This window comes from Perca fluviatilis, chromosome 21 (assembly GCF_010015445.1).
Source record: "Perca fluviatilis chromosome 21, GENO_Pfluv_1.0, whole genome shotgun sequence".
Lineage (NCBI taxonomy): Eukaryota > Metazoa > Chordata > Actinopteri > Perciformes > Percidae > Perca > Perca fluviatilis.
This window is the reverse complement of record NC_053132.1, coordinates 24566123-24589369: the sequence shown is the minus strand read 5'-3', so window position 1 is coordinate 24589369 and position 23247 is coordinate 24566123. Positions and strand designations below refer to the sequence as shown.

At 40.2% G+C, this 23247-nt stretch overlaps 1 protein-coding gene across 4 annotated transcripts in view; it reads right to left on the bottom strand.

The window, feature by feature from the left end:
- Positions 1-5577: 5577 nt before the first annotated feature.
- LOC120551770 (urotensin-2 receptor) overlaps positions 5578-23247 on the bottom strand; it is an 82185-nt gene continuing 64515 nt past the window's right edge. For 2 of the 4 annotated variants that reach the window (XM_039789346.1, XM_039789348.1), the window contains exon 4: positions 5578-7470. The gene's annotated coding sequence lies outside the window, so the exon portion shown is untranslated. Of the gene's footprint in view, positions 7471-11312; positions 12191-13233; positions 13370-23247 lie in introns of those variants that run through there. The other 2 variants (XR_005637916.1, XM_039789347.1) reach the window with 2 other exon arrangements.

Here is a 23247-nt window from a genome sequence, read left to right as displayed (position 1 = left end):
GTTCAACATGTCAATATGCATTTTGCACTTTAACTTCGTCCAGATTGCCGCCACAAATGTGGCGGCAATCTGGACGGGAGACTTGTGTTACACCGTTCCTTTAAACATGTTACAACCAAACTTTACTGTAAGGGCACAGTATTGATATCTTTCTTTGTATTTTTGTAGTATGTGTGCATGGATGTCATATGTCATATGTCTGTGTTCTTATGTGTATGTATGTTGTGTATAAGCTATTGGACCTTCATTTCCTTCGGGATAAATCAAGTATCTCTATCTTTATCTATCTAGGTGTAAAAGGGGGCAAAAATTACCTTATTATCATCTACCTTTGGAAACTTGCAAGCATTTATACATATTTTATACATATGTCTCAAGCCAACATACAAATTATCATCAACTATACAGTATATGTCAAGTGATGAGTGGTCTAACTCATCTCTAGGTGAACAAAATCCAGTCACTGTACTTTTACAGGACAGGCATGAAAATGTGAGTCAAAGGACAATGGAAGCAACATTTTACTGCAACGCACCCACATAGTATCAATGTTAAGAATGTATTTCATCTGCCCAAACACAGGAATTTTTCAACGTGTAAAATGTCTAATGTAAACACATCTCTAACAGCATACTTGTGCTAAGCGCCGGACGGAGCAACGATGCTTCTACAAAATAGTCTCTGGAAGGAACATGCACATGTAGGGAGGCGAGCTCTGGAATTAAAATGGCTGTCGAAAGAATAAATGAAATTTGATTGTCGGTTCTCACTCGTAGGATGTTTCCTGAATCGGTTTCTTTCTTTCTTATTTTATTGGAATCCATTTGCACTAGCATTAGCATTGGCTATTCTTCCTGGAGGGTTACGAGCCTTGATCAGGGACAGCTTGACGTTTTTCGGTATTTTTTGCCCCCAACGGTGCCTTCCAGGCAGCCCTGCCTGGAAGGCACCGTTGGGAGGCACTGGTTAGGGTTAGGGTTAGGGTTAAGGTTAGGGTTAGGTGCCTTGAAGGCAGCGGTCGCAGCGCTGCCTGGAAGGATCAGTTGGGGGCAAAAAACACCATCGAGCCAGCTTGACTGAAAAAGGGGAAAGGACTTATTGTCCCCAACAACATATTCTTGGTTCTACATCTGACCAGAAAGGATACCAAAGCCCTAGGCTATGCTAGATTAACTAGTGTGTACCTGAAAGTTTACCTCTATGTTCTTGCACACATATGAATGTATACTAAAGTTCCACATGAGGGAGGAATAGATTATACGCCTGGGTACTTGTATTCTGGCCAACACAGTGAGAAGTGTGTCAGGTTACTGATTTAAAGCATCTCATTAGTGCAGTAGATGAATATTTTTTCATCTCCACTGGGGATCAGCAGTCAATATCACTTATTAAAGTGTAACATTGAGCTATGCTCCATTTTTTTTAATTGCATTCCTTTACTTTCAGATGTATGGTGAAAGAATAACTCAGTGGAAATGGTTTTGAACCAGGCAAAGAACTAGCAAACCATTTTCCCCAATGAATCTGAATTGCATCCATCAGATGTTTTCTATTTTTGTGCAATTCTTTTGCTTTAGGTCCGTAAAGTGGCCAGAACAGCAGATATTGTCCTGAAATGCTGATCCGCAGAGGATCCCTTGGGACGCCAGTAAAGAGACTGCTCTCAGCAAAGAGAGAGAACACTCAGCACTTTGTAATGTAAAGTTAGCTAAACTAAACTTAACTTTAAACTTACTTTTAAATATGGCAGTTCTGTTTTGCTAACACCTCATGATAAACAGAGATGCTGGAGCTGTGCATGATTATACGGCTTTCAATATTAACTATTTCTTTGCTCAATTGGCCTGAAAAATATACTGTAGTTTTCCACTTGATCATGATATACGATCTGAATGTTGTCACACTTTTTTTTAAAGATACTTTTTTGGGGCATTTTAGGCCTTTATATAGGACAGCCGAAGACATGAAAGGGGAGAGAGAGGGGGAATGACATGCAGCAAAGGGCCGCAGGGCGGAGCCGAACCCCTGTCCCGTATCATGATTTAAGTTAAAACGATTACATCAAGTTAAGGCAATCAACTCATCCTAATAGTGACAAAGTAAGCTTCAGGCTACACTCTGAGATCAATTGTACATTAAATCATATTAGGTGTCAGTGGTCTAAATTTCAGTATCTGAATCCATTCATCCAAGCAGAATGTCACAGACAACAGTGACCCAATTCTTACTAAATGTAGCGGATTGTGCAGAGGTTGCTGATGATGAAGTTAAGGGTTTTCAGCAGTGGGTGGCTTGACTCTGTGACTGCGCATTCATTTACCTCATGTCAGTAGTATAGAGTCACCAAAAGAATCCCCCCCCCCGCCCCATCCCCATGGATCCAGACAACAAATTTGATCTAAATGTTAATTCCAAAAGCCTTTTAAGGTTGAGGTTCAACGACTGAGCGACACATCTCTCCCGTTGACTCCTTTGCCCCAGCGTACACCGGCTGTCGATAGCTCTAAATACACAATATCTAAGTATATGTTAACCCACACTTTGAAAAGAGAGGGAAAGGGGAGGCTCCCAGCACGTAGCAACCAATTTTTTTTTGGTGCAGTAAGCCCAGCGAATAGTCCAGCTTGGACAGATCATTTAGTATCAGTTCAACGGGTGAATGGGGCACGGTGTTCTCAAACATTTCAGAGAGGTTAGAGGGAACAATTTCCCAGAATAGGGCCTCTGGGGAACATTCTAAAAACATTAAAATAAATGCCTGCAGCCTTTATAGAACACAGAGTGTAGATGGGTTCAGCAATCATTTTCATCAAACAAAGCCTTCTGGGCATCATATAAACCCGATGTATAAAACTGTATTGTAGTAATCAGGATTTCTGGAGGCTAGCAGTATGTTGTACCAGACTTTGTTCCAATCAAAAGCAGGGTCCAGGTCCTGGGATATATATATATATATATATATATATATATATATATATATATATATATATATATATATATATATATATATATATATAGTTAAACTGATTATATGCTGCACCGCAAGTCCACACTGACTCGAAAACTTGCGTACACGAGTTCAGACCAGGCGTGAGATTTTTTCGCAGCCTACGCTCACGTTCATCACGGACATTGTGGTTATGTTGCATGCATGCACTGTGACAGCATTCTGTTGCAATCGTGCATATTTGGTCGTATTTTATTTGATGTGACTATTTCAATTTTCAATTAAATTTTATTCATGGTATCAAATCACAGCAAGAGTTATCTCATTACACTTTACAGATAGAATAGGTCTAGTGGTTCCCAACCTGGGGTCCGGGCACCCCTCAGGGGGGCGGCAAAGATCACAGGGGGTGCGCAAGTCTTTATCTGTTTTGAGGTTGAGGTAAAAAAAAAAATGATTTCCACATATTAAACAAATTATGATAATACAGTAGAATATATAATGTGTAAAAAAAAAAGTCTGTATAAAAACTATATATAATTGTAGGCAGGCTACTTAGTAGGCCAAACCTCCGGGACCTCTTAACCTGGGACCCTTGCTGTCATCAGGTCAGCTGCTAGCTGCTATCATCCTCGTTTTTCCTGCCGCCACGACATCACTATTTTATGAATGAAACATGGCGGAGAAACGTCAAAGTGCTGATAACTGCTTTGTATCAACAAAGAAAGTAAGTCTTGAGGCATGAGTAGGGGGGCGCCAAGGAAAAAAGGTTGGGAACCACTGGTCTAGACCACACTCTATAATTTACAAAGACCCAACAATTCCAGACTATGCTCTATGAAGATTCTCTGGAGTTATTTGACTAATTAGGACTACTTCATATTCTGCTTCATTGAATTAGATAACTCAATCATATATGACAATTAAAGAGGTACTCTAGCGATTTTGTATTGCACGTCCAAAAAGTTGGGGGAATTAAAAGTTGCCACAGGCCCAGATCCAGATTCCAGATTAGTCCCAGAATGATTAAGATGAAAAAATGCTGGAACTTTGTTAGACCCTCCCTGTCTGGTGTATGCAGAGTCTTTCAAAGTCCACGACCCTAGTTTGTAATCCCGGAAGAATTTACGAATTTTCCGTCTACACGCCCAAGCCAAGATAACCCTGATGAAATCATAATTACATTTTTCAGACTTTTAAAAGCTCCCTCCAACAGAACACATTCAACTGCTTTCCTCATAACATAAATGAATACATGTAAATGCTAATAATTTGTACTTATGACCGTAGTGAGTTCTTTGAGGGTTTGATGGACCACTGACCTCTGCTCTCCTTTCCACCAATGAAACTCTGGATGGATCTGCAGTTGGGGCAGGCAATACAGAGGCTGAGATTGGTTTATGATTACAATCCAAATGTGGTTATTAATCAGTGTCATCACCATGCCTTGTCAGGAATAATAATGTGGCAGAAAGCACAGTTTTGTTTTATATATGTGACTGTCCAGTACCATTATACATTGTTCAGATTATCACTTCCTTTTTTCGGTATTCCAAGTAACCCACTGCTCAGTCAAAGAGGATAGAAAGCAAGCAAACCATGTCAATCCTTTTGGTTGGCAGGCAGATCAATGTGTGGCAAGTAAATTGGTTTATTTATGACATGGTAGACATCATCAGAAAAAAATAAAATAAACACTGGCTGCTTCTTGAGTACAAAGCCAGCAGGCTACAGCTAAGAAAGGTTATTGAACATACTCGGCTCCCACGGTGATATATGGGTAATTTCTCCCATTTTTCAATCTCCTGCTACAAAAGCTCCCAAATCTATAACAAGATTTCTTCAGAGGATAGATTGGTTAAATATGCATCAGCCAGGCAATGTTTGCAGCTTGTCTCCTGCTGCTCTGGGAGTTAAATCAATAGAGATGTAACAGCTTGCTTCATAACTGCAACTCTGCTCACACTCTTTGTATCTTTTCTTGTATCAGAACTGAAGCCATAACGTGATCAAACTGGCCTGGGATGACAATAGAGGCCTCAGTGGAGCCTCACAGTTATGAAAACCAGTGGCTTCCCACATTTGTTGATGTTGTAGAAATTGACAGCATTGAACAGTAACATTTAATAGCAGTATTGACATGCAAAGGAATTCAAACATCTGTAAACAGATTAAATACATCAGCAACAATATCTATATGAGGGAATAGATTTTTTTCTCAAACATATATTACATTTTGATTAGACTTTTTACAATTTATTTTTAAAGGTTCAAAGCAAGGTTCTGATGTTCGCATTTATTGAAGGAACACCTTGTATTGCACATAGGATAAGGGAGCCAGTTCTCTTCATTTCTCTTGTTCAAATGCAAAAAAACAAACCTGAAAAGACCAAAACCAACAATGTGTAGGCTAGAGGACGGATACCCGAACCGAGGCCGGGTTCGGACAGATATTTAGAAATGTTGTTTGGGTTCGGGTCGGGCTCGGTCACATCAGCGCCATAAGGCATTGAACATTTGAACTTAAAAAAAAGCTTGTTAACGTGCGCTTGTTGCCCCGTGTGTGCTGATGCGCTCATCTGTTGACATTTCCGAATGCCTTCATACGGTTGCTTAATAAAAGCGGGCTTTCCACACAAACAAACGTCATGTGTCATTAGTATGAGAAAAATAATAAGATTTCAACTGTGTCCGGCTCGGGTCGGGCTCGGACATAAATATCTTAATGCTCGGGCCGGGCTCGGTTACAGCTCTGTCAGATGCCGGCCGAGCACGGACACAAAAATGCGGCCCAATTCGGACTCTAGTGTGGGCGCCGTGACATATGTGGAATTGACTCAAAACACATTATGTTAGCATGCTAAAATGCTTAACTAACATGTAAAAAGAAATACCTGGTAACCATTAGCATTGCAGCCTTGTCATAGTGCACATGTTAGCATAATGATGATAGCATTAGCTCAAAGCTACAGCGTCACAGAGCTGCTAGCATGGCTCTAGTCCCTTAGGTAATTTTCATATTAGGTACGATTGATTTATTGATTGATTGAGATTACAGTCCCTGAGTAAGATTGACCGATCGCTTTTTTCGCCACAGCTCCGACTGCAGCCAGTCCACAGCAGGCTGGTCGCTGCCTTCTGATTTCTGTCTGAATCGAACCCGGCGACAAGCATTAAGCTATAGCTATAAAAAAAGTATTTTCGCTCATGGTCTCATTTTCTTATGTAGGTCATATAGAGGCATCAGTTATACATTGAGAGTTTCATAACCAGTTAAAAACTCCTTGTAGTTGCTTTAAATGGCAGTCCACTTCCATGTTTTGGTACAGATGGTTTTCACACCTGATGCTAACCGTACCCGAGTACACATTATCTGTACTCAATACATTCTTTTCAAGTGGACACAGTCTTCACACTATTTAAACAAACTGGACTTTTGGCTCAAGGGTTCCCAGGTTCGGGCCTAGGCCCCTGATCTGAAAACCCCCTTAGTCTTTTTTTGACAATAACTGAGGTCTATAGCACATAGGAAGATATGTCATGCTTTGGCTACACAGGTAACACAGTTAGTGGGATCCATTCACTGTTGGTTTTGGTCTTTTCATGGGATTTGTTGACAACAAGAAAAATATATAATGCCAGACTTACTGGGTGTTCAGACCAAAAACTACACTGTGTTGTTAAAAAAAATGGCGATGCTAGTTGAGGCATGTTGCATTAAGTATCACATGATGAAATGCTATCCAGAAAATCAAAGAAAAAAAGTTTTAGAAACAGATCAATGCACTGTGACAATCTTTTCTCTTTATCTACCGTGAGGAAAACAATAAAAAATATGGGGTTCTTCCTGCAAAGTAATCGGCTAGGAATGTGTGAAAGTGTTTTTTTTTCCACGCAATGTTGTTCTCCGTCTGAACACTGCCTTAAAATACGGCAAGGCACGTTCAAGCTGTCCTCCGAAATCAGTCTTTTGCTGCAGCTGAAGCTCCTTCGTGCATTTTATGTCATTGATTTAAAACATCAGACGCTTCACTTTGTTCACTTCAGCTTTACTGACATTCATTTCCCTTTTTTTGAAGCCACTGATGCCTCTATAATGTTGCCTTTATCTTACTCCCCTGTTGTAACAGAAATAACAGTTTCAAAGACACTTTTACATGTATTTCACGAAGCCACTTGAGAAGCACAGAGAGTAAACGTACGAGAAAGCATAAAAGTTAAAGTCTCATTTTGTTATGTAAGACGCTGATATTTCTCCTCATGCCACAGGAGGTTCTCGGAGTGACGAATAAATACAGACTTGAGGGTGTCTACTTTGCACAGTCTGAAACGGCAGAAACCAGCTTCTCGTTCAGTTCCTGCTGGTCCACACACATTGAACTGCAAATACAAAAGTATCTTCAGTCTTCTTCATCCTCTTTCACAGTTGCGGTGATGAGAAGATCAGATTCTGCTCGTGTTTTTGTCGTCTTCAACATGTTCCTTCTGTCCTTTCTTCCTCTTCCAGCACAGCTCGGTCATATCTATCAGGGTGACAAAGGACAGGCTATTAATACTGTGGCTGTAAATCCTTCACACACACGCACGCACGCACACACACACACACACACACACACACACACTGTTGTTGCATGTTCTCTTTGGAAACAGCATGTAAAAATAGCAAAGAAGCAGTTATCAGTTCCTGTGTGCATTCACAAAGGTAGGCACAGTTATTTTTGGTTTGCACACACACACACACACACACACACACACACACACACACATTTAAACTCAAATCATTATACCATGATTTAGAGAGCATGGTTAACAGGATTGCCTGGCAGTGTCAGATGTGAACGGTGTGTGTGGCATCTTTGGTTTCACTGCCATTATTGGCACTTTGACACACCACAACAGTTTATCCTCATACATTATGTATAACCGCTTCAGATGAAGCACATTTCCCCAGGGTGGAGTTCTTGCAGAGCTGTAGGCTTAGTCATAGTCTTTTTCATCACACTCAGCTGTGCCTACTAGAGTTTCTTTGACAAAAGAAAGGTTATCTGTTGTTGTCATTTCCTCATAACTCAAAATGCTAAACCACACTTATTTTAACTGTATGTCTGTAGGTTGGATCACAGACTCCTTTCCAAAAGATTAGCTTCTATTTGTGGCTTCAGATGACTGGATGGAAAACATGAAGCACACCCTTCTGACGTTGAAAGAGGGCTGCCTTCGACAACTTTTCCGAACAATCGGCAAACACGCCCACTTTACACAGGAGTCAGCCGGGTGTGTGGAGGTGAGACAGTCGCTGCATCTTATGTTGCTTAACCTTTAAACACTGTTTGTTGCTACCCCCCCTTAATTTACTGTTTCAGGTCAAATTTGACTGGGCAGTCTTATTTTAACATAAATGCCAATTAAAAATGACCAAAAAATGTTTTAATAGAATACTTGTGTTGTGTGTTTCTGTGTGTGCGTGCATGCATGTGTGCGCGAACATTAGTGGTTCACATGCACAAGTCGCAACATGAACTTGTGTGTGTGTGTGTGTGTGTGTGTGTGTGTGTGGGTGTGTGTTTGTGTGTGTGTGCGTGCATGCATGTGTGTGCGAACATTGGTGGTTCACATGCACAAGTGGCAACATGAACTGTGTGTTTGTGTGTGTCTGTGTGTGTTTGTGTGTGTCTGTGTGTGTTTGTGTGTGTCTGTGTGAGAGAGTGTGTGTACATGTGTGTGTGTGTGTGCGTGCATGCATGTGTGTGCGAACATTGGTGGTTCACATGCATGCACACGTGTGTGTGAGAGTGTGTGTGTGTGTGTGTGTGTGTGTGTGTGTGTGTGTGTGTGTGTGTGTTTCCGTGTGTGCGTGTGCGAACATTGGTGGTTCACACGCACAAATGGCAAATTGCAGTCATGGTGCAGTGTCCCTTGCAAATGGAAGCTTTGCACCTGTTAATGGGTACACAAGCACAGGAAAGTTGTAGGAGTGTGTGTATGGAGATGTCTTTTATCTCCTGGATGAAAATTATACTCTTTCCCATTCATTTCCTATGGCGGTCATTTTTGACCGTAAACAAATGAAGTGTGACAAAGTCATAAATCACTCAAAATGCAAAGAAAGTAGTCACAATGAATGTTATGTGTTCAAATGCCTTTTGTGAAGGATATCATAAGGTCTTGAGGCAATCTGATGAAAAATGACATTTATGGTACAGGGAATGTGTAAATCGGTAATTTTTGACCGGAACAGTGATAGAAGGTTAAATTGCCTCCTCATGTCCTTCACTTGCCTCCCTTTCTTCGTGTCTTAGTCCCTTCCACCACTTAGGAGGCACAGGAGAGACGCGAGGAAATCATGGGAGGAGAGAGGAAACGAGCAAATGTGTTTTTAGCAGGATGAGATGTCCTTTATTCTGAAGCGTCACATTAATTCATCAGCTGTATGGCGGAGTTAGTAACTCTTTCAGCTGCGCGGCTTCCGGGAAGGCTGCTCTTGTGTATCCTCGCCTATAGCTCCTTGACGATCCCTCCTCAATGCTCGGTCCTCGGGGCAGAAATAAGAGCTCTGAGACGGGCCTTCACCGGGGAGAGACAGAACAACTTCCGGTTCAGCCGAGGACCGAGGAGTCAAGGAGCTATCAAATAAGGGTGATGACATTCAGGAAGTAAGTCAGTGTTTAAACTTCTCACAACTACTACTACTACTTTTGGTAGTAGTAAAGTAGAAAAGTATTTCTGGGCCAGAGGTGTGCAGTTCCACCGTTGGCCACATGGTGCTGTTCCTCGGGGGTTGGTCGAAGCCTGCCTTTGACTCTCCATGGCTCTGATTGGTTGAAGGTCTATCCAATTGAGTGCAGAGGAATTTTTTTTCCTGGTTCTGTTGGAACACGCTGTCAGTACCCGATCCGTTCCACCTGCACAATCCGTTCTGCGCATGTGCAAGATCACACGTATGCCATGACGTAGGCGCAGATGATAATGCTGCGTTCATGCCACCTCGAAATAACAGGCACTGCCCCACTGGTTACGTTGTTTCTGCAGCTAGATTCAGTCTAAAATAACGTTAAGTTAAACTTAATGGGAAAAGCAAGCTACAGCTAAATTAAGACATTACAGTAATAACAATAAAGACAAGTATTGAGTGATTGTATTTTAAATGAGCACAAGTAAAGTAGAACTGACGTAACAGCTGTTATATATGTTAACGTTTATTTTCAAGTTTTATTTTGAGGGTCTTTTAAAGTTTACATGCTGTCTCAGCTAGCGGTTAGCCGAATTAGCTGTTAGCTAAACTAACGTTAGCTTAACTGTGGAGGCTAACGGCAGACCGCTGCAATCAGCTAGCGGTTAGCCAAATTAACCGTTAGCTAAACTAACGTTAGCTTCCCGGGGGAGGCTAACGGCAGACCGCTATAATCACCTAGCGGTCCGCCGAATTAGCTATTAGCTAACTAACGTTAGCTGGAGGCTAGCGTGTGAACATCTTGCGCATGCGCAGAACGGATCGTGCAGGTGGAAGCGGTGCCGTTATTCCAAGGTGGTGGTGGAATGAACGCAGCATTATCATCTGCGCCTACGTCATGGCATACGTGTGATCTTGCACATGCGCAGAACGGATTGTGCAGGTGGAACAGATCGGGTACTGACACACGCCCAATAATCGCAGCCCAATGGAGCAGTATCAGACTCACATTCTGACTAGAATCTGAGTACGACAACGTCCGGCTACTAAATGTCTTCTCACAGCTCACTTTTGTACTGCATATTACAACTCCCCTTGAGCTTATTCAAGTCAAATGGAAGTGGGTCAGATGCAAATTCATTCATTCAGTGACTATTCATCTGCGTCACAAGGTTTATTCCCAGATTGTACTGTAAGTATATCACTCAATTTGACATGAAAAAAAGACCTCAATTACCCAGCAACCATAATTAATATGTTAAGGACCCATCTAATGTCTTGTTCTACTTTCTTCAGTGTGGATCAAGTCAGGTCATCTCTGTGGTGAATGTAATCTATTCAATTCAATTCAATTTTATTTGTAATATCAAATCATAACAAGAGTTATCTCAAGACACTTTACAGACACAGTAGCTCTAGACCACCCTCTATAATTTACAAAGACCCAACAATTCCAGTAATCTGAATGCAATAAGGAAACCTCAGATATATTTATTGAATTTGCTGATTGCCGCATGTTGTAGAAGTAATTCATTAATCAAAGGGTTTGTTTCTTTCAATATTTGCAAAAAAAAAGGCCACAGAATATAATCATTACTCTGGGTAAGAAAAAAATGACATAGGAGAAAGCTGATGACCATAATATACATAATCATATATATGCCAGTCATTAAAATTATATTATTAGTATTAAACTAAAAGTTTAATATTGACCATGTGAAGCTCACTGAGATTGCAAAAAATAAAGAAAGGGTCCTTGGTCAATTTTATTAATGATGCAAGAAATTGAAAACATCAATGGGAAAAAAGTGGCACAAAGTACAAATGAGATGGTAAATTAAGCAGCCTTGTGAGGTGTTGCTCTTCCAAATATTTAGCATCTTATTTCTGGCTCTACTTCCTTTAGCATGGTTCAGGTCAGGACTTCCTATTTGAATTATAATAAAGATGTCTATAATGCAGCTTTGAGCATACATAGGTGCATTATTTGACATACACATTCCATTAGCAACAAACCATATCATTATAAAGCCACACTGAATAATTAAGAGATAGTTCTATACATTTTGGAAATACGCGTATTCACTTTCTTAATAAGAGTTATAGATGGAAAAATACCACTCTCATGTCTGTACTCTAAATATGTTGCTTGAGACAGGAGATGGTTAGCTTAGCGCTAAGATAGAAACATGGAAACAGTCCAAATCTCTCTCTAAAATATTAACATGTCACCTTGTTTTATCAATCTTTAATAAAACCGAAGTGAATACATTTGCAGTTTTACAAGGGTTATGTTTTGGATTATTTACTTGGCCGCGAGTTGTAAACCAACCAGCGAATAATCCAGGATTTACACTTTGGCTGCATTGATCGCGTAACTTATGTACACTGTTCGCGTAGCCTATGTGCTGCGGAATGTATCTTTTAATTGGCTACACCTGCTGCGCACACATGGCGTAGGATTGTGTGAGTCGCAGGCGAGATGCTGAGCTTTTGCTTCGGGATTGTTGTTGCTTCTTCAGTTTTTTGGAGCCGGCACAGCGCTGTGAAACGTCAATCTACTGTCAGCTGTTCTGAAATGACACAGGGGAGAGGAAACAAGGAATAAAAACAAAAAACTGCCAATATGCTCATTAAGTCGCTCATTAAGTCGTTTCCTGCATATCGGTTGTTTAATTTAAAAGACATATAGACATTGTATGATTCATTTCTGTGTAAAACGGCCGCACACACCTCGGGTAAAAAATTTAAATAGAAGACTGTCCTATTTTTACGCTTGTAGAGCGGATCTCTGCGGAGCATACGCACCACTACGCACTGCTCTCGTGTCCGGTGTAGCCACTTTCATTGATTATAGTGAAGTGTAGTTCGGAACATCTGCTCCGCCTACTTTATGCTTGCAATGTAGCCAGCCCGTTACTGTTTAAGGTCAATAAATAGTCTTGCATCATGGTCATAGTTGTATTAAGAGAGCTACATATAGCACTACCACTCAGCCTTGCTGCCGGTACTGCTACAAAAACATCCCTTACAGCCCAAAAAGCATTTTACCCAAAGACCACCATTAAAAAAGAGATGACTTTAAAATACATACAAACTAGATACAGGATTTAAAAAATTGCAGTGGCACCCAGTCACTTGAATGTAAATTGGACAATTTGGCGCATAAGCCAAAAGGTTTTCTAACTAGGTATAATGTTCACCATCTTAGTTTGCATGGTAACAATAGCTAATTAGCACAAAACACAAACAAAACAGGAACATAAACTAAATTTTTTGGCAGTATTAGACATGTTTTTTTGACCTGATGATTGCACTAGATGAAATGTCGGGGGTTCACCCAGGTCAGTAGAATTCATACTCCATGAATGTCATGGTAATCCATCCAATATTTTAGATATTTCAGTCTCGAACAAAGCCGCAAGCATGGCTATAAATTCAAAAGATTATATAACTCTATAATATATCCCACATCATTTTAGAAAAAGAAAATGTGTATTAAAAATGCAAGGCATCCTAGTTTTACCAGAATAATTAAACCACTAATTAAGTCTTGAGTGATTTCACTGCAAAGTCTTACTGAAAGTATTGGACCATAACGATACTTTCAACTTACATCCGTAATGAAGTGTGTGCATGTGAGAGACTTGCTTGTTAGCATGAGCAGATGCAGTTTGAAGTCATGCTCTCGTCACTCTTTCCACATCCAGTTTACAAGAACCTCTCACTGGAACATCCAGCATCCCCCTGGCCTGTAAATGTGAGAGCTCTATCATTAAAAGATACCGAATACACACTCTCACACACACACACAAAACTTGGCAGACAACAGGGGCACTTAAAGACTTTTCTTTCCCACTCTATAGTGCTATTGCTGTTGTCATGAAAAATACTGAAAAAGAGAATCTACACCATGTTTTTAATTTAATATCTCTCTTTGACATTTTCTCCTCTTCCCTAATCTAATTTCTATCTCTGTTTATTTAATGCATACCGCTGCAATCAGAGCTGAAGTTCACATATTTAGACTCCATGATTACTTTAATGATTTAATCTAATACTAAGACTTTAAAGCTAGGCTGTCTGATCGATCTGTGTTTGAATAGATTTAACTTTATAAAATCAACTTTTGCACCATCACGTCACATTGCAGGCACCCAAGATTATTGCTTTTTTTTTTAAATGTGATACTGTAGGGTTAGCAGTGTACCAGCTGTGTAGGACTGTTTACATATGTAGGCAAAGTCACCTTTGGCTGATAAGATAAAGTGCAAATGTGAGCAATTTGTATGTTCAGTAACAGTCCATTAGGCAGTTATGGGGCCGGGTGCATGGGTCAGTAGCTAACATAACAAAAACAAATCCATCTTTTGTTTGAATCAGCTCATTATGAAAGACTTTCTACACTCTGTTGGTTGCAAACACCTATACAGATTAGTTATCTATGCTATGCATCTGTTCTTGTACTTTATCTGCTGTGAGACTTTAATCTTCCTGCATGGGATTATTAATGTTCATCTTATCTTAATCAAGAGAGTCAGTGATATTTTGGGATGCATGTTTCAGCACTTTCGGGGCCAATTTCCTTCAAACGTGGTTGTGACAGTCAGAGTGAACACGCACACACACGCACACACACCACATCAGACTCGATGTATGTCACGCTTCTGTGGTGAACTAAATTTACATCACATAGGCTTGTACATACAAGTCAACTTGGCCAAAAAATTCAGAAGTGTTAATTAGCCTGGTAAGCTTAAACCTATTGGCAGACAGAAATGTTGTAAACCCATCTAGTACGGGTTGTTATTGTTTTTTCCAAAAAAATGTTTTCTACTTCATGGTTATGGTTAGGGAAGACTGTGGTTGTGGCAAAACCACAACCACGTTGACCAAATTTCAGTTTGGTCAACGTTGGATAGGGTTAAAGACGTCCACACCCTTGCTGTCTGCCTTGATACGCTACATCCTGCGTTGGCACTCAACATTGAAATTGGACTCACAGGATAATGGGCTGCACACATCCACTGATAAAGCCCTAAAAATAGCCCATTACATTATGCATCTTGCTTGACCTGGTCTGACAAAGCAAGCAATAAAAAATCTTAGTAACACTGACTCTCACCCCACTGCAACTTTATAGACCCTGAGTTGTTTTTCATGCACATGTATGCCTGTGTTAGAGGAGTATATGCAAATGATGAATGGAATGAGTTTAGTTTTCTCAGAGTTTATTATCGGTAAGCTTTTCATTTAAGCAATTTGAGCAGGCATATCTCAATTCCAATTTTTGGGATAATCATGTCTTTAGACCTTTTTCACGGCAGACATGTTGACATGTCATAGTAGGGAAAGCACAGGTGTATTCAAAACCATTAATGATGGCTGCGTTCCACTTAGGAGAGGTCCTGGTATTGTGCATGCTGACTCACTGAAATAGCTTACTGGGACACTTGATGGAATTGAGCCATCGTTAAGGTTATCAATTTCAGCTGTGCTTTTCCTACTATGACAAGTCAAAATGTCTGCTGTGAAAAAGGTCTATTTTGCAGCTCCTGATAGTAATGGATAAACTGGAAATTATTATTGTATCTCTGGCATGTCTTCTTGTTTTCATGGCCTTTCACCATTGATGGAAGTCTGCACATTACTTTGAACAGTCTCCCACTTTGTCTCAGATGTTCCCCCTCCATTGACAGTTTTAAAACACATCTCAAGACATATTTGTTCTCAATGGCCTTTGGTTGCTCTTAGAGGTTTGTAGCATCTTAATATGATATTGTACTGTATTTTTTGCATTTATTTTTTGCTCCATTTGCATGATTTCAGTGTTTGTGTTGTGCACTCCAATTTGTACAGCACTTTGGTCAACTTGGTTGTTTTAAATGTGCTATTTAAATAAACTTGACTTGACTTGACTTTGTATGGCGTGGATTTGGTAAATACTCCATGTGATTGGCAGGAAGGTGGCTACCTTGTTATGACAAGACAACCGGTTTGCTCTAAATTTTGTACTTTGTATTGTCTCTTGCTGTCTTTCTCTCCACAGTGTCTGTATGGCTGCCTTCCTGCTCGTTGTTACTATTGGTTGAAGGCCCTGAAAACATATTCTCCCAGCTTCTATCAGCTTCCTACTATAAACAACGAATTTAATTAAGACATGAATGTCCTCCTCAGGATGGATTGCAATCACTTTGTTGTGACCTTAACTTTTCATCTAGCGCCATCATCAGGTCAAAATCCCCAACAAATGTTTCAGTTCTTTGGTTTTTAACCAAATACCTGCAAAACGAATGCCATTCCCACCAGGATGGATGAATGGACAGCTGCTTTAACTGGCTAGTTGAATTAATTGTTGATTTGTCGTCTGATGCTTAGACTGCTTAACTAGCTCATAGCCTAGGCTAGGGAAAACACACTAGGAACTGCCTACTGAGGTTGTATTATTAATGCCAGTTATATTTCCTCTTCCCTAATGCTCCAGTAATAGAGTCATGTCACTGTGCTGTTTGAATAGCAGTGGGCAGAAAATAGAAACATGAATGACTCTGTTCCCCCGGCCTTTAGTCCAGCTGTTCATTGGCCACCTGTTGACAAGTCTGGCTGTGAGCCCCATTAATGTCTCTCCTTCATTTTTTTTCCACTGTCCTGTTCCATCACACCTCCCTTGCTCTGTCAGTAGCAGCCAAACCACCTTATAGCCCACTTGGCAGCAGCCGTCAGGCAGCGAGGTGCAGCTTTGCCCCCCATTGCCAAGGCCTCATCATCAAGAGCTCATCGGGGACCATAAGTGGATCTCAATGTGCTGAGGGAAGTAAGGGTTCAGTGACTGACGGTGGTTTCCTCTGCCATTTCCTGCAACTCCACAGATGTTAAAAGAAGCAACCTTCAGTATGCTTGCTTGCAACACGCTGCATTTTTAACCCTCTCAGGTCTAAGGGCATTTCCACACATCTGCTTAAATTGACCTTTTTAGGCTATTTGCATATAACTGATCCCCACGTGTTTCATATCAAAATGTTCAGAACAAACTCAGCTTACCACTAAGTGATGCCCACATTCTTTTCTAGACCATTGTGTAAAGAGGTAATTTGGCATTCAAGCTGAATCCTCAAATCTCTTTTGAAAACAAGCCATAACTTATTGTTGTACAAATTGTTTCAGTGCTTGAACTGAGTTCACCAAAGTCTTAGGTTGTATGTGATTGAAATAGTAAATTAATGTCTGAAATGTAATTTTATAATATTGCTATTTGAGTAGGAATTTTGTCAAACATCATTTGGACTCGCTGGTGCGTCTTTCATCCTCTAGGGGTTTTTAAAGAATTGTATTATGTTATTTGAAATGTTGAAAGGAGAATTTGTCTACCAGGAATTCAGATGACTGCAAAGTTGAAGCAGAAAGATTACCGGGGTAATTATTGTGGTCATCAGAGCTGTTATTGTTATGTATTTCACACACCCAGGATCACATTCAACCTAGGTGGCAGCCAATTTAAATTTGAAATAAATTACTTTTGGGTGAAAAATCCCTTGAGAGGTGCAGAAAGTTAAATCTTGTGTGTGTGTGTGTGTGTGTGTGTGTGTGTGTGTGTGTGTGTGTGTGTGTGTGTGTGTGTGTGTGTGTGTGTGTGTGTGTGGCTGGGCAGGGGTGAGATGCAGGCTGAACGTCTGGGTAAAAGATTGGTTTAAAGTTTGAGTTCCAGTTCTTGGAACATGAGGGCTTGTGTGCCAGTGTTGCTGGTTCCCTGGCTGTTACGGCTTCTGATTCTCGCTCGCTCCCTCTCTGGCAGGACATATAGACCTGGCTTATCCCACCTGGCTTAACACGCTGGCTGCTTCTTATCTTTGGCTTGCAGGCCTCGACCGTACATGCAATTACACCAATGCACACAGTCCACTAATAATGAGAGTATGTCGATGATGTGTGTGTGTGCGGGCATGTGTGTCTCTGTTTACACATTTGTGCTTTAACTCTGACAGGAAAATGTGCGCTTTTCTTTAATTCATATTCAAATTGTCAGCTCCATGAATACTGTATACCAAGTAGCTGGGGAAAGACTTTTATACTGTATCTATTTTACCAGATACTTGCACAAAATGTGTGTAATTTCAATTTTAACTTTATAAATTAGAAATGCAAGTTATATAACAGTTCACACTCTAGGCATGTAATGATATATATTTATCTTAATTAAAATGTTTTTCTAATTTATTTCAGTATGCTAGCCTGACAAGCCAGACCCACATCAAGATGTTGGGTCTGGGAACTCACCATTGACGGAGCTCAGTAGGAGGGGCGGGATAAACGGTTGTCTTTCAAATTCCCTCTGCACGCAATAGGATAGCGCTACAACCAGGCAGAGCAACGAAGAAGGTAGCAGAGCTAGTTGATAGATTAAACTTGAAACTTTTGCCGTATCCGGTCGGCAAAACTCCGAACACATCTTCCTTTTTTAAGAATGATTTCTGTGCCGTTCTTTGTTCTTTTCTCAAAGAAAAGCTTAACTCCAAGTCTTCCAGAAGACCGCTGTTCCCAGCAGCAGCAGCAGCCATAAGCCCACCCACCGACTCTATACACAATGTGATTGGCCTGACCAGATTTTGGTTTTTCCAGCTCGTTAAGCCAACGGACAGTGCCTAGACCTCCCTGGCTGAAAATAAAATTTGCTGCCGCTAGGGTACGTCTAGATTTCTAGGCTATCAGTATGCCAGTTATCCTCTAAAATAACACAGCTCAAGCCCGATATGCCATTATAAGTAAGTAAGTAATATCAGTAACAAACTTAAGTGTTCACATGGCTCCGGGGAGACGTGTCAAAGTTCGTGCTGCAGTTGATTAAAGTTCTAATTCTCAAGATTCTCTATGAAAGTTAGTTTTGCATTGCCAGACCTATCTCCACAGCGCTGTGGAGTAAGGTCTGTCTACACCACTTCCAGTACATTCCAGTTTGTTGGGATGTTTGCATTTCTTTAAACCAATCACAATCCTCTTGGGCAGCGCTAAGCTCCAGATGCAGAGATGGTGGCTCTGCTAAATGGTCTCGGGAAGGACCTTGTTTTGGTGGAACATTTGCCCCCCGCAAAAGAAAACACCACATACAAATGAAGTTAACTGTTCACACAATACAGTAACCTGAGCTATTTAAATTAGCTGGATACATAACGTAATTTGCTTTTACCAGTGTATCGCCATGTGTATTTTGTCCTCAGCAAATCCCCGCCAATCGGTCCCATAGCGTCCCCGTTAGATAGTAAATGCTGTAAACATATTCTTTGTTAATCTGCCTGTCCCACACTGGATTTAAACTACCCTACACAGGGGGGAACTCAGAGGAAACAATGCTGCATGTAATCCAACATGTTTGTGATTTAATCTCATTGATATCAGCCTCGCTAAACTAAACTAAATAGCAGTAAATAGTAATAATAGTACTATTATTACTATTTACTGCTATTTAGTTTACTCTATAAGCGCTAAATCAGAACTGTATGAAGTTGCTGCCAATGCAAACCAAACATTTATATGACAACTGAGATATGATATCTTGCAGTTTACTTATGCTATTGAAATATAACGGGTAATTACTATCACATTGTTTTGCTCTTGAGTAGAGATCAATATCTGTATCACTCTTAAAGCTAAACTGACATAGTTGGAAATCCTATTAATAGTAGTTGCATCCCAGCTTATCCAATTTAATGAAGACAGATGGAAGGATTTCAGTGTGTGTACAAAGATACCGTGTACCTCTGTCAAGCCTCTGTAGATGGTATCTTTTGAACAAACCAAGATAAAAGCATTGGATTATGGGAATGTATATCCCACTGTAAACTGGATGAGAGGCACTCTGCTATGGCAGAAGTGCCTGATAATCATGAGCGATAAATTACAACATAACCAAAAGTTGTTTTGTTTGGTGTTACTGTACATGTTCTTATGATGTGACTTCATAATTAACAAATACTTATGCTATCTTGTGATTTATATGTGTATATTTACATGACCCCAAATATATAAAATGAAGTGTGCTCATTGAATAAAGGGAGAATTATAATAGGCCCACAATATTTAGGTGTTAAGCTTTTATCTTTATCTTATGTAGTGCTTAGTCATAAATATGTTTTATCTTTGTGCAGCTACATGTGCCTATTTGAGCATATGTGCCGAGGTCTTCTCGTGAGTCTCCAAGTCATTAACTAGAGGGGCATTACTCTTCCATGAGCCTGAACAGTTCCTATAAATGAAGTAAAGATCAGACAAACCTTTCTTGATGTCTACATCTGCCTGGTGCTTTTGCAGGGTGCCAGAGTATACTGTATGGCTAAGGTATTTTTCTAGAAGAGAACCAAGAGAGGTAGGGAAAGGTAGCTGGAAAAGCTTCCTTTTAAAGTAGGATATACAGGAATTGTAATGCTGTCTGCATCACAGGAAGATGGTACAGAGCTGAGAGTTGTTTTACTCCTGGGATACGTCAAAGAGAAATCCTCGACGTCGCAACAAGGGCAACCCTTTGATCCATCACATATTCAAATGTCACTCCATCAAAGACTGGCACATCAACAAGGAACCTCAACACACGTCTGCCTGTAAAAATTCAAAGTTTTCTTAGACTTTGCTTCGGCACTTGTACTATGCGCCCCAGAGCAGAACTAGGAGTCAAGGAAAGTTTGACAAGTCTGGCTCAACTGTTGATGAGGCTCCCTTCAGAGCTGTTAATGCCCTTTGTCATATTAGTCTGAACTTATACAAACTGAGCACTCTATTATTATATGGATATGTAAAAGCTTTGATTTTAAACACAGTTTAAAGCAACACTATGTAACTTTTCCCGCTTCGGTCCCCCTACAGGTTGGAAGTGGAATTGTCCATTACATTATATTGTCCAGTTCATTCGAACTACAGATCCGCTACCCGATCTGGCAGACTGGTCTCACTGAATTCCGTAAAATGGGCACGGACTGGTAACAGCTCATTCCGTTGTGGTGGTACGGAATGTGTGAAAATTCCGTGTGGCCACCACGGAAAACAATACCAATGTAAAGTCAATGAGAAGATGACGTAGCACGGTAGTGAGCAGTATGTAAGGCCGGAATTCCGCATGAGGGGGTTGGTTGGGGTGGAGGATGGGTAAAACACAGGACTTTCACCCAGGAGACCAGAGTTCGTGTCCCGCGTGTGGCATTTGTCAGTTGTGTTTTTTTTTTTTTGGGTTGTTTTTTTTATAAGCATGTCCCGCGTGTGTCACAGAACCGTAAGCCCACCCACGACCTTTTCCTGAACCCAACCGCTCCGTTCTTCTTGCGTGTCACGTAAGCCCGTGTTTCTTTTTCGGCAATCCGTGTTCATTTCACGGAATTCTTCCGTGAGCCCATCACGGAATTTGACGATCCGTTGGCGATCCGTGTTCATTTAACGGAATTATTCCGTGGCAGTTTAACGGATTTTGTTGCAATTCCGTGAAACTGCCACGGATTTAGAGTTAAGGGCCCGTGTTCATTTTACAGAATTCTGTGAGATCAGGTTGGATCTGGCAAACTTGCATAATGTAATGTAATGGACAATTCCGCTTCCAACCTGTAGGGGGACCGAAGCGGGAAAAGTTACATAGTGTTGCTTTAAAGCTATGTTCCTCTTTCTGAACAGTGGACACTGTGGCCACAAGTTGTAATTTCAGTACAGTGAGAAATTGAAACAACAGGGAAAACGAACACCTTCTGGTAAGGTGCAATGTCTTTGCTTATTGTTTTACTCTTGATTAAATCAAATGTGTACATGTGACACAAGATAAGAAGTAGTGTAAAAGAAGCACAAGTACTGTAGAAAAGACGAATAGAGTCAGCGAAATGAGTCAGAAATGGCAGTAATATCTATCGAAAGCTAGCTAACATTAACGTTAGCCACTGGCCATAGCTGCCTAAACAAGTAGAGGTGAAGATGTAGCAGCACAACTCCTAAGTGTATTGAATCGTAAATGGATACTTACACATTCAACATTTTGTTTCTATGACGTGTCTTCATTTAAATGTCACATTGGCTCACTTCAAACCTGCAATTACTGATTTTTTGGGCCATATTAAGATCTTATAAGTTGATATGGCACACATGTTAGCAGGCAGTTGCCTATTTAAACATCCAACAGATACAGAGCAACATTAGCATTCACTTGGAGAATATTTGGCCACTTGGCAAATGTATTTTTTGGTTTTTAACAACCCCTGAGGGAAATATCTGGCTCTTGAACTGATAAATGTTCCGATGCGTTCACAAGCTATTTGTCAACTTTATCTGTTTGGAGTTTAATGCTGGACAGGTAGTGTAGAGTGTTTTGTTTTTTTGAGCTTTAATGGTTAATTAGTGGTGAGTGAACCAAAGCAGTAAAGTTGGGGGCCGTAAAACCAAAATAATGAGCTAAAAGACGTTATAAAGCTCCATTGAAATGAGGTGACCTGAGTTGGGTGATAATTCTATGTGGCTTTATCACTACAAGCTACCCCTTTCACATACAAGTAATCTTTTGATCCATTGTTAATGAATATATATATTTTTGTAGCAGCTTTGAGTTTCTGTTGTAAAATGATAATATGCTCTTTGAGAATCTGTATTTATATGTTCTAAGATAAATTAGCAATGAGATTAGAAAAATGGGAATGAATGATTAATGCTGAAAGTATTTATTGCATGTAAGGTGGTAGTCATTAAATAATATAACAATTGAAACTTAGCACACAAAAACATTTTGGAGTAGACTATTTGAATACCACTATTAAAACCACATTTTTCCCCATCTTTGGTTTGCCTGTTCTCCCAGTGTAATAATGCTTGTATAGCCTCAACCCTGTTATGCACAATCAAGTTATATACATTGTTTCTTTCAGGAGAACCTGGGCTATCAGGATATGCATGCTGCAGGGATGTCACATGAATGTATAAATTGTTATATGACTATAGATACAAAAGAAAAGACTAAATGGAAATGAAATATCACAGAAATGTATTGAAATCACACAGGCAACAATAAAGACTTTTGCCTTTTCAAAATTGTTCTCCCAAGTGTTGGCAATCAGGGAAACAAAAATAAACTCTGTAACTAACACATATAAACTATTTAGGTGTTTTTTCCAGAAAAGTCCATACACTTGTATCCAAAAAGGTTAGTTGTGTCACCTCTAATGCATTATCTGTCTGCTATTTGACATCAGTAGGCCAAATCACACTCATTTGATCCTCTAGGGCCAGTTGTTCAAAGGTAATCTGATCGGATTTTGGTTATCGGATTGGATCAAATCTTGAAAATGGGTTGTTCAAAAGGGAAAGAAGGATTCTGAAATCCGATTAGATTACGGAATCCAATCCTAGTTTTAATCTGGATCAAACCTTCAGTTTGTGTTATTCAAAACTTGTCAGTAGGATTTGGATAACTTTGATCCAAAAAAACAGGATTATCCTGATCCCAACAGGGGGTAGGATTTCAAGGTGGATTCCAGGAAGAAAATGTAGTAAAACTTTAAAATTGGTCAAATAATACATTTGTATCATGTAGTGTATATACTTTTATTTATATTTTGCACTTGACTTGTGTAACCGTTGTAACAGTGATAAAGTAGATGAAGTAGACATAGGCTACCAA